This window comes from Lemur catta, chromosome 12 (genome assembly GCF_020740605.2).
Source record: "Lemur catta isolate mLemCat1 chromosome 12, mLemCat1.pri, whole genome shotgun sequence".
Lineage (NCBI taxonomy): Eukaryota > Metazoa > Chordata > Mammalia > Primates > Lemuridae > Lemur > Lemur catta.
This window is the reverse complement of record NC_059139.1, coordinates 7,509,971-7,522,376: the sequence shown is the minus strand read 5'-3', so window position 1 is coordinate 7,522,376 and position 12,406 is coordinate 7,509,971. Positions and strand designations below refer to the sequence as shown.

Genomic DNA, 12,406 nt, shown 5'->3' with positions numbered 1-12,406 from the left:
AATTGCTTTAGGATCTTTGTTTTTTGTTGTTCTTGCTTTATTTTATTTTTTTTATGTTTAAGTATAGATAGCTAAGAATCCAGACACAAATTCAGGGCAAAGGAACGGAAGGTTAGAAAACTAGAATTTGCTAGGCAGGCTAGTGGGAGGGTCCTTTTGTGATGAAATGTTGCATAAATAATGCCAACAGGGGTCTAAATTCACTGTTGCCATGGAGACCTTTGTGCCTGGCTGAACTCTATTCTTTCTCTTTTAAGAAGGCAACCACTAGGCTTGCGCTATCTCTGATGGTGTCTTGCTTTGCTTTCTCTTAAACTGTTTGCGAGTGAAAGCAGAAATTAAATTATGATAATTTGGCGTCCTGACTTTATGGAGGCTGTTCTTCACTCCCTTCACGGTTTTTGAGTGCCGTGGTGCAGGGAGGGAGGAGCAGGTGGGTAGAATGTCTGGAACCGCCTGCACCGTGGCCTGGGGAAGGAGGGAAGAGTAAGCCTTCATCTTTGGGACTAGTCGGCTTGTTTGCCTAGACTACAGTTTTCAAGTATTTAAGGACCATTTATTTCCAAAGGTACAGTAAAGGTAAAAGAAACAAAGTGAAAACTAACCGTATTTGGTTTTTCAGTGCGTTGATTATTGATGTTGTTTTTGTGCTGATTTTTAGCTACAGTTTTAAAATTGCAGGTTAAAGTTTGGGGTAGGAAATATGGTAAGAATTCATTCTGACCTCATGGTTGTCAGTTTATTCAGTGTGTGGACATTAAAATTATAAAAGCCAAAGAACCAAATTAAACAGAAAGTGGTTTTAAGGATCAATGTGCCATTTCCCTAGTAACTAACCATTGTAACCCTGACCTTTTTATTCATTGTTTTTAGTGAAACTTGGTGTGTCATAGAAACATACTTTAGAGGTTATGAAAGTTAGGATTATCCATGTAAATAGCCATTTATAAGCCAGGAAGAATTAAGTAAGAGTTGATTTGAAAATTGTGGGTCTTACTTTCCTTCAGTGCACAGATAATGGAATAATCCCACCCAGAAAGAAATTATTTATGAAGAGTAAAGGCATAAAAATCACACAAGTAGTGTCACTGTCTGAAGTAACTTTAAAAATCAATATATTGGACAGCTAACTTGTTGCATTATGCTCCCTTTCTTGCAGAGATTATTTGGTTCTGAATGATGAGTTTTACTTTAGAACTAGAATACAGTAATTACATGTTTCGATCATTCTAAATGGTGCAGGTGTAAATAGGATGCATGCACCCCATAATTATAGAAAGCCTTTACCATCCAAGTGTTTCCAGGTTGCTTTTATTCAGATAGCTTATTGACAGAATTGTAGACCAAAATTTACAATGACTTTATAGATTTCACCTGTGCTTCCCCTGTAGTTAAAAAAATATTTGTGATGCCCAAAAGAGTAAAGAGAAACAAATTGATTTCAGAAAACTGGTAATTTAACATGATTTAAAGATTTTTTTAAGTAATTCAGTTATTTATATCATGTAGACACATCTGAAGACAAACTAAATAGGTCCTTTAGATCACATTTTAAAACATAAGCACAGAGTCAAATAAAATGTGATTTAAAAAAAAATTATGAGGATTTTCAAATGCCAAGTTGCAAAATCCTTTCTTTCTAGGCTATTTTACTCATAAGTTTTATCCACACAATTAAGAAAAAATAAAAATATTTTCAATTGTTTAAAAAAATTGCCTATTTTACTCAAAGTTTATCCTCTACATTTAAGAAAAAAAAATAGTTTCAATTCATTGAAAATTGCATTTGCTCAGACAATCCCAAATCTAGTCCACCTCTGCTGATTATATTGTCAAGTTGGAGGATCCTAGCTACTAAGTCTGACCAAAAGTTCTAGGTGGAATTGCTTAGAAACCAAGATTTATGTTTGTGTTTCTACAAGTAGCTTATTATCACATGAATTCTGATTTAGAGTTCTTTTTTGCATTTATTTTATCATTCTTGTATTTTGCAGCACCTTATATTCAACAAATGTGTGTTGAGTCCCTCCTACATGCTAAACATTGTATGAAGTACCATGCGCAAAAATGGAAAGAGGCATTTCCTAGGGTTTAAGAACTGAAAAAGTCTGATGGGGATCCAGATGTGAGAACTAGTCACTGTGATGTAGTAAAAGAATTGCATATGGTGGCATGGCCATGGAGAATAGGAGTAGGGCGATAGTTTATGCAGTGCGTTTAAATATGTGTTTATTGGATGTTCCTCATGTAGCTGAGATGAAGAAAGGTTAAGTGACTTGCACATAATAACCGTTAATAAACGGATATAAAGATTATTCTCAGATTGTAGCCAGAGGAATCCTATGAAAATGTAAATCCTATCATGTTACTGCTTTATTCAGAGTAAAAGTCAGTTCCTACAGTAAAAGTCAGTGGCCAAGAAGGGCCTCCAAGATCTGCCACCTGCCACCGCATCCCTCCCATGTCTCCTGACTCTTACCTCTTCCTCACTTTGCTCCAGGATAGAACACTCCTTGCCTGTCCTACAACATGCTTCCAGCACTTGGTCTTTGCATTTGCTGATTACTTTTGCTTGAAAGACCATCCCAGCTCCCCTCTTCTCCCCAGCCCCCAGCCCAGATATACACATGCCTCAAGTCCTCATTTCTTTCAGATCTTTGCTCAGATATCACCTTGTCAATGAGGCTGTTCCTGGTGATCCTACTTAAATTGCCTCCGCACCATCTCCTTTTCCTGAATTATTTCTCTCCATTGCCTTTACCACAGGTGGCTCTCTTGTAATCTGTCCTTTCGTTTTATTCACTGTTTTCTCCACTAGAATGTAAACTCCATGAAGGCAGGAATTTTTGTTTAATTTTTTTCACTGATGGATTTCTAACAACTAGACCATTTCTGGTATATTTGTTGAATGAACAAACAAGAATCTGAAAAAATATATATATAAATGTTATGATATTTTATGTATATTTTCTAACATCAAATATACAGTATTCCTTTTCTTTCCCTAGACTTTTAAAAAACAAATACAGTGGTGAGTATTGGAAGTTATCACTTGCAGCCCGTTACTCTATCTTAAGTAGAAGAGAAAGTGGTCAGTTACAGGCAGCGAATTCGAAATTGTTTATGTGGCAACACCCTTAACCAAGTCTCCTGTGATGTAGCAGAATGGGACTTGAGAATTTCCCTTCTATAGCATGGTGTCAGAGGGACTGTAGGAAGAAAACTCCAGCCTCTTGTCTCCTCTCACCACTCTCCAGTTGTGGAAAGTTGACAAATGCCTTCAACTTGTGTGTCAGCCTTTTCTTCAAGCATGACAAGCGTGGCTGTAATGGTCATACCCCAGCTCTCCCTAAGGTTCTGTGGTTTATTTGCACATTCTCCAAAGTATGTTTTTAATAAAGTACACATAAAGAAGTATATTATTACCTCTAAGATACTAAACCATGTATTTCTTTATGTTTCCATCCTCCATTAACATGAGAAAAATAGCTCAATGGCCTGAATTATTTATGTGATCTTATTCAGTTGGCAGGTCTGTTTAAGTTCTACTCAAAAAACAAAAAACGAATACATCCTCAGGATCCTAAGAATGACCAGTGAATAGTAATCATGTCCATGGTGATATTATTTGACTGTATCTTACACAGGCTTAGTTGGAAAGCATGATGACAATGGGTATATTTTTGTCACTTGTGGATCAGATCACCTGCTTCTATTTCATTTCATTCATCCTCCATTTGACCAGTTTAATGGAACTCAGCACATGTGATTTTAAAAGTGAACTCTGAGAGCTCTAGGAATTCCGTAAACACTATATTGTAGCTGATTACCTGTGACCTTCTCCTGTGTATAAATATTTTTCAAATATAGGAGAGCAGCCTACTGCAGGAATAAAAATACTGAGTTAGTCTATGGCTTCCAACAATACTAGCTTTTTTTTTTTAAAGAAGAAAAGCCAAGTTTAAATGTCAGTCAACTGATTGTTTCAGTTTGAGGCAAATAGATGAGAGACTTTCTGCATCGTGTGCGCCTTAGCTACTCTTTGCATGGATACTGTAACATATGACTGTGTGTTCCTACAAGGAAAGTAACTCTGAAGATGATTATTTATTGCACAGCTTTCACATTAGTCACACATTCTTCTTCATGAATTTTATCTGCTTCAGTTCATTTCAAGCCCCCATGCTCTTCGGAACCAATTCCTGGTAATTTTCATCAGCATTAATAGAGTTTCTTGGAGAGATACTGTATTCAGCACTGAAATGTTAAATGTAATTAAACTTAGTTGCTGAGGTTGGGGATTAACCACACCCACATTATCAGGGAACATTTCTTCCCTAAACTGGAAACTGTAAATACAGAGGCAGAGATGAAAAAGAATTAAAGAGGGAGACTTTGAGTAAACTGTGGGGCTGTGTCTGTAGAATAATCACAAGACCATGGGGTGTTCAGCTATTTGGCCCAGCCAATTCCGGGCTCTGTTTGCAGTGCCAGGACCTGGTGCTGTAGCCTGGTGCTGCCCTGGACTTGATATTAGTTTCCAGATTCTAGCACATTTGGGCATCTGTTTGGCAAATGTAATGCACACGTATTGGCCACGTGTCATACGTTTTCCATTCAGGGACTTATTTTATCTCTGGGTATATAGAATGAAACAGGAAATTTGCATTTCTTCATTTAAAAATTTATAAACCTGACTCCTTTTATTTTGGTATTACTCTGAAATAAAGATTAATAAAATTATTTCGCACACCCAGTGTGCTTCTGATTATCTACTTACAATATCTCATTGAATCTCACAAGGTCCTTATATGTTAGATGTTATTCCGGTATGCTAGATGTGAAACTTTAAGCTGAGTAATTATTTTATTACATTTTCTGTGATTCCAGAAATAAATTAGTGCAGGATTTTGAACTCATGTGTGCTCAACTGAAGCTCACTGTCCTTCAACCTTCTGTCCAATGGCACTGTTCAATTTAACCATCTCACTTAGGTTTTAGAAAACCTTAGTAGATTTCTGCCTGTTCAAAGGGACTCCCTCACTGCACGCTCCTCCCTCTGTCTTGCATCACCCTCATCCAGGTGCTCCAGGAGCTCTTCCCTTTTTCTGCAAACGTTTTGACCCACTGATCAGCAGGTTCTAATTTGGAATCCCGCAGGACCTGGAGCTCAGGGCTTGGTGATAGGATGCTGTGGAAACTAGGCATGTCAGAATCCCCAGGGCAGCTGTTATAAATGCAACTTCCTGACTCAGCATCTCAAAGACGGGGATTGCACACCTGCATTTCTAATAGGCTCCCTGGGGGACTGCTAGTGCCACAACTTCAAAAACCACACATCCTATTTTACAGATACAGAAACTAGTGTGAGGGAGACAAGTTCATGGGTGATCCGAGAGTTCTCTGCAGGGAGTTAGGCCAGGATGGAAGCTGGAGACAAGCACATCACATTGGAGACTAGTGCCGGTGACAGGTCCAAGGTGATAAGAGTTTAGAGGAGTTGAAGGACATGCGGCTAATCTCATTCTTATTTTTTCAGGCCCACTCTCTGTCATCAGCCTTTCCTTTGTGCTTTGTTTGTGCAAGTGCATGTAGGATAAAGAGATGGGGAGGTGGGCAGACCAAGGGAAAATTACAGGGTGGGTCATTCAGTGCTAGGAAGGCAAATGTTAGACTTGAGGGTCAAGGATGGATCCTATGACATCCTCCTTGTTTCTCCAGCCACTTCTTTCTTCTCTCTTCATTGCTTTATTTATTCACAGATTGCTTTCATTCACAGCCATTGTGTTGCCTTTTTTATTGTGCACACTTGTTTATCATTTCGATTCTATTTATTGAGTTTATGGATGGTTAATATTTCCAGAGCATCTCATAATGATGTTTTTAATTAAATGACATAGTGTAGTTATTATTATATCACTATTTACTGAGCTTCTCCTATTTACCAGTTGCTCTTTTAAAAACTAGAAATAAAGAGAACACAAAGTCCCTGCCCTCAGGGAGCTGTCACTCTGGTGAGAAAGAATTTTCATTATATGCTCATTTATTTGTACATGATATAAATGTCCTACTATACCAAAATTTATGTTAGAAAATATAATAAAACCTAATTTTTATTTATTTATTTTTATTTATTTATTTATTTATTTTTTTTTGAGACAGAGTCTCACTTTGTTGCCCGGGCTAGAGTGAGTGCCGTGGCATCAGCCTAGCTCACAGCAACCTCAGACTCCTGGGCTTAAGCGATCCTACTGCCTCAGCCTCCCGAGTAGCTGGGACTACAGGCATGAGCCACCATGCCCGGCTAATTTTTTTGTATATATATTTTTAGTTGGCCAGATAATTTCTTTCTATTTTTAGTAGAGATGGGGTCTCACTCTTGCTCAGGCTGGTCTCGAACTCCTGACCTCAAGCGATCCACCCGCCTCGGCCTCCCAGAGTGCTAGGATTACAGGCGTGAGCCACCGCGCCCGGCCTAAAACCTAATTTTTACAAGATGAGAACAGTACATTTAGGTTCAAAGCTTTACTCTCCATACCCCACTGGATTGCCTTGTGCATTCCACTTCAGAGGCAACTGCTGCCCCCAGCTAAGGCAGCTGCACAGCTGTGAATTGTAGGGAAGTCAGAAATAAAATCTGAAACCTGACATATGAGAAATAAGTAATTTATGAAGCTTAGACATTTGTCCTTCAACACCCTCAGTCTTGATTATAACCTGAGTCTGAACTTATTGAAGAAGACGATCATATAATTGTAAATGATTGTTCTTCATTTGCAAATGACACGTAATCACCAATCATTCTGCAGATAGGGGGCCAATAAGACAACATCCACAGTACAGTGCATTGCATCTAGGTGCTAGGAAGCAATACAAGGTGTTTGCTGATCTTTGTGTGCTGATGACGTGTATTAGACCTATGTTTATGTATCCCTTTGGACACACTGTTTAGTAGATCATGATCAACATGGAAAGGTGGTGAAGCATTGCATTATGTACTTTCTGTTCAGAGCTATAATCAGAGAATTGTACCAATTCCTTCAAAACAAACCTGTGGAATTTGCAGGTTACACAAGGCTAAGAAAATACACATATGTTTGGATGCAGAATTTGGTTTCAAGAAGAACGTAAAATGCTGAAAAATATAAGATAAAAACAAAAAGATAAAAATTTGAAATGTATGTCTAGCCTTATTTATAGGTTCAAAATTCTCAACTGCAGAGGTTGGTAGCGTAGGGAAGTCTGGTTTGGCAGAGGTTCAGAAAAAAGAGTACTTGAAGTTTAGTTAAATTCAAATATCATATAAGGCAGCTATTTGGGAAGGTTAAGAAAGCTCCCATAAACTTAAGTTACATTAATGGAAGTTCAATTTCAAAGTTATAAGAAAAGTGATGGCTCTTACGTACTTGGCCCTTTTCAGACCATATTTGAACTATTGTATGAAATGTTGGGTGATACGAATTGGGGAAGGGAGGCATCAGCAAACAAGAGAGACATTGCACAGGTGTGGCCAGATTGAGGGAACCCCTAAAAACAGTGTTGAGATCTGTAAACTTGCCCCTGTTTGAATTACAGAAGAGAAGATGTGGTTTTCAAATGTGGGTAGTCTGCTCTATCAATGAAAAATTCAATGTAATGCTTCAGTGAATCAGAAGACAACTAAAACAGAAGTCAGAATCAGAATCAATTATTAGACTTTTATAAGAAGGCACACTATACCAGAATAATCCTTCAGTGGAATGGGATGCATGTGAGTTTGAGCTGCTCAGGAGCTGCCTGAGAGGCTCACTCTTGAAGAAGGATGATGAAGTGAATGACTTTCTAGATCCCATCCAGAAGTAGAATTCCATGAAACATTTAAGACACTGTGTCTAGGTTGGTCAGAACTAGATGAAGTTTGGGTGTATAAAAATCTAGAAAAGCCATAATGATATATGCAGTACCCATTTTTCTGCTGCTAAGACGTCTGAAGGTAAGAAAGGAATTTTGAAAACACTGTCCAAGTGATTAGTGTACGCTTGCTATTTAAGACTGAAAAAAGAATAGGAAAATTAGAGTATTCACATAAATATTTATTTATTCATCCTACACATAAAACCCCATGGAAAATACCTTAACCTGTATATTGAATGTCTGTTTCCTCACCTAGCAACTGGTGAACCATGGGTGGTTCCTCTCTTCCCTCATATGTAAAACAAAAATAACAGTCGTAATAGTGATATTATTTCCTGAGTCCCTTACAGAGTATTCACTCCACTGTGGACAAGAAACGAGGACATTGATTTTTGGGGGGAAAAATTATCTAAGTTTATTAAAATAGAAAGGTTCTCCATGCTGAAGTAGTAGGATATGATTTAAGTCATTTGGTTTAACTATAAATACCAGTTCTACAGTATTTATTAAATACGCATGTCTTTTTGACTGTTTAATTTCTGACCAGGCTATTGCTTTTCCCACTTGCATAGCAAGGGAAAATTGTTTGGGAAAAAATTGGCTTAATATGTACAAAACAGCTGCTGGAATTAGGGGCAGCTTGCTGCCTGGCACTGCAGCCAGGGAGGTGAGTGTTGATGGGATCTGCCTTCTCTATCAGGTAGAGCTGCAGTCGATGGAATTACAGTACCTAGTTTCAGGGGACACAGAAAATAATTTGGCTGTTCCTAAAAAGGCATAAACAAAATATTGGCTAAGCACAGACAGATGTTAAGGTTATACTTTGTACATGAATTCATGTACTTGAATTCACTTTAATGGAGTTGAGCTTATGGTGTAAGATCTTGCAGCTCATTATAACTAAGTTGTTATGGGATGCTAATTTGCTAGAAGCTGCTGTATCATGAGCTAGCCCGACTGCCTTGATGGGTCTCCTGGTAGTTAATATGGATTAAATGTGAGTCTTTTATTTTTTCCCCCATGGTCTCACATAATGATATTAGCTTGTCTACAGTGTGACAAATTCAGTGTACCAGGAGCATCTGGTACACTATTCTTTATGACTGAAAATAAGCCTGCAAACTCGTAATGCACATCTATTAAGAAGCTTCCACATATTGGAGAGACATGAAAGGGTGATGACTATGGAAGGAATCTGCTGGTCACAGTTCATTTTGCTCTGACATATGTGAACTATATCAACAGTGGTACCTTGATTACCACTACATTCCTCCAAGTTCTTGTTTGATTATCAGGATACAAAAATGGATCTATCCCTTGTTAGGCTGTACTTACTTCATTCCCAGCAGAGGAATTTCAAAAGGGAAAAAAAATAAATAAAAAAAGGAAAGAAACTAAAACCTTCACAGCTTGAAGACAGGTTTAAATTTAGTCTTTTGAAGTTGATCTGAGAATAGATCACACTGAAATGTTCAAATCATTAAGCTACTTTAGCAAAGAGAGTGTTTTCTTTTAATTAAATGCACAGTATTGTAAGAAATGAACAGTAGCATCAGATCCTGTTGTCCCATACGGATTTAAACAAGCTAATATAAGAATGTTCATGTTTTGAATATGAAATATATTTCATAGATGAAACAGTGAGGAAATATATTTCATAGATGAAACAAAAGAGTTGACATGCATATACATATTACATACCTTACTAAGAATAGGAAGGACCTCTGGGCCAGCCAGCTGTCACTGTATTGTCTCTGCTATATGGCTGAGTAATCTTCAATTATTCACTTAACATCTCTGATTGCCAGTTCACTCTTCTTTACACAAATGGGTTATATTTCACGTCCTAAATCCTTCACTGGATCATTGTGAAGATAAAATAATTACAGTAACAATATAGCTGTTTTTATACAACTAATGAAACTCTTATGCAATATGTTAGGGTATAATTTTAATATTAACTCCCTCTTACCTGGTTTCAGCCCTATGGTAACTTAGGCACCTCCATCAAGAGGGGATGTGACTGTAGCAATTAAAAACCACCCTCGGCCGGGGTGGGGGGTGGTAGCTCATGCCTGTAATCCTAGCACTCTGGGAGGCCGAGGTGGGTGGATTGTTTGAGCTCAGGAGTTTGAGACCAGCCTGAGCAAGAACAAGACCTTGTCTCTACTAAAAATAGAAAGAAATTATATGAACACCTAAAAATATATTTATAGAAAAAATTAGCCAGGCATGGTGGTGCATGCCTGTAGTCCCAGCTACTTGGGAGGCTGAGGCAGGAGGATTGCTCGAGCCCAGGAGTTTGAGGTTGCTGTGAGCTAGGCTGATGCCATGACACTCTAGCCTGGGTGACAGAGTGAGACTCTGTCAAAAACAAAAGAAAACAAAACAAAAAAAAACTCTTTAGAGACAATGAGGAGCAGAAGCTCTGAAAGATACACACAAAAAAAAAATGGGTGGAAAAATGTCAGCAACATATATAAAGCAGAAGAAAATGAGACTATCTCTTTGGTTGTAAGAGCCAATAGCTCTCTGTATCCACACCCCCAGAGGACTTTATTGTGTTCACCTAATTATGAAAAAGCTCTGCAGATGACAGGGACATTTAGGGACAAGCAAACTAACATCCTTGTAGTGCAATATAGTACAAGATCCATATTTACACTATTGACCCTCAAATGTCAAAAAATGAGTTAAATTTTATTAACTGTTTTCTTGTCAGTGAAATAAATGAGTTCAATACGAGTTCAAAGGGCTTCTCCCTTGGAGTATGGAAATAGATGAGATGATGCATCCGATTCAATAAATGAATAAAATCAGGATTGTTATTGAATTTCAGCCTTTTACTTATGTCAAATTCCTAATTTATTTGCCTGGTATTCAGTCTGGCCCTACACTCCAATCAGAATAACTCTATTTACTTCCTGAAACACATCCATACATGTTCAGTGTTTGTCCAATTCTGAGCCTTAAGTCATGATGCTGTTGTTTTCATCTGTAAGACATTCCTCCACCCTGTCATGTAGTCAGATAATAAAGTCCCCTTATCAACCTCGGATTTGGCATTGCCCCTGATTTCTTCCTCTCCCCGTTCCCTTCTGTTTTTTTCTAATGGGAAGTTGTCTTTGAAATTCACTTATATCTCTTTCATCACAAGTTAGCATTTTATTCATATTCTAGTTAATGACATACAGATGTCAACTCTTCTACTAGACTGAAAACTGTCAGCAGGATCCATACCTGAACTAAATCTGTGCCCAAGTTTTCCTTGCCTGTGTCTCTCAGCACCTTGCAGAATGCTTTGTACATAAGTATCTGTTGCCCTATTGTATTTTACTCATTCATTCCGTAAATGTTTGACACCTAATATATAGTAGCTACAAGTGATTTGGTTGAAGAAGATAGCATCATTCTTGCTGTGGAATAAAATATGATAATAACTCACAAATAATTGGAACTTGTGATTTGCTGCCTGGCAAATAAGCATGAAGGGTTCAACGCACACCTGCGGTTGCTGTCAGTGGGCAGGTAGTGCTCCTTTGGCATTTCATTTGTGTACCAGAAAATGCTGATATTGTGGTTCTGAAGAAAAATTCAGCAATATCATCATATTGTTGGGGGCAAATTTTGATTTCCAGTGATCAAATTATTTAACTCTCTGGGAATGTGGACCCACTGAATATACTTGAAACATTCTTGAAATGCTCACAGACACTCACCTCTTAAAGAGCTACCAGTGAAATTTGTTAGAAAATTTTATGTTAGCAAGGAAGTGAAACGATGAGAAAATGAATTATTCTGCCATGCAATGATGTAGGATAAAAGTATCTGAAAATGTCAATTTATGATTCAGTTTAATTTTTCTAAATGTAGATTTCACAGAAAAATGTAGATTTCACTGAGGCAAGGTCAGTAGAAAGTGAGCCTCTAAAATGCTTTTCTCAAAAGTCGGAACACTGTTCTTCCTCACTCTGAAAAGTGTTAGGTACATTTCTCGGTGGCCACAAAAGGAAGAATAGCTTTTTTTATTTTATTTCAGCTTATTATGGGGGTACAGAAGTTCAGATTATATATATTTCCCATGTCCCCCCATCCCCCCAAGTCTGAGCTTCAAGCGTGTCCATTCCCTAGCTTTGAAGATGGGAGGAACTGGATGGTAGTCAGTAACTAGTGGAAACTATTAAACAACAGTTTGAAAGAAGATGTGGTGAGAAGTTTTAGTTGTTTTAGGTTATATCTATAATTTCAAATTAATAATACTATATTAACATTTGAAAGTCTATGTTTTTATATGAACAACAGAAAACTATGAATAGGGACACCCAATAAGATTTGATCAACATATTCAATTGCTCAAATTAATATGAAATTATCAGAGAGACAGATGTTGGTGCTTGTGGTAGGGAATATTTCCTTTAATGTTATAAAATGTTGAGCCATTGAAGGGTTAAATGTTAGGAACAAATCATTTTTATCTTTGGAAATAAATAGCCTCTAAAAGTTTCTAAACAAA

The 12,406-nt window shown here is 37.6% G+C and overlaps 1 protein-coding gene across 2 annotated transcripts in view; it reads left to right on the top strand.

Moving 5' to 3' along the window:
- Window positions 1-12,406, top strand: part of CTNND2 (catenin delta 2) — an 818,722-nt gene that overhangs the window by 283,823 nt on the left and 522,493 nt on the right. Inside the window, exon 1 of one of the 2 annotated variants that reach the window (XM_045566312.1) lies at window positions 524-568. The exons of the other annotated variant lie outside the window; for it this stretch is intronic. The gene's annotated coding sequence lies outside the window, so the exon portion shown is untranslated. Of the gene's footprint in view, window positions 1-523; window positions 569-12,406 lie in introns of those variants that run through there. 2 annotated transcript variants of the gene reach the window in all.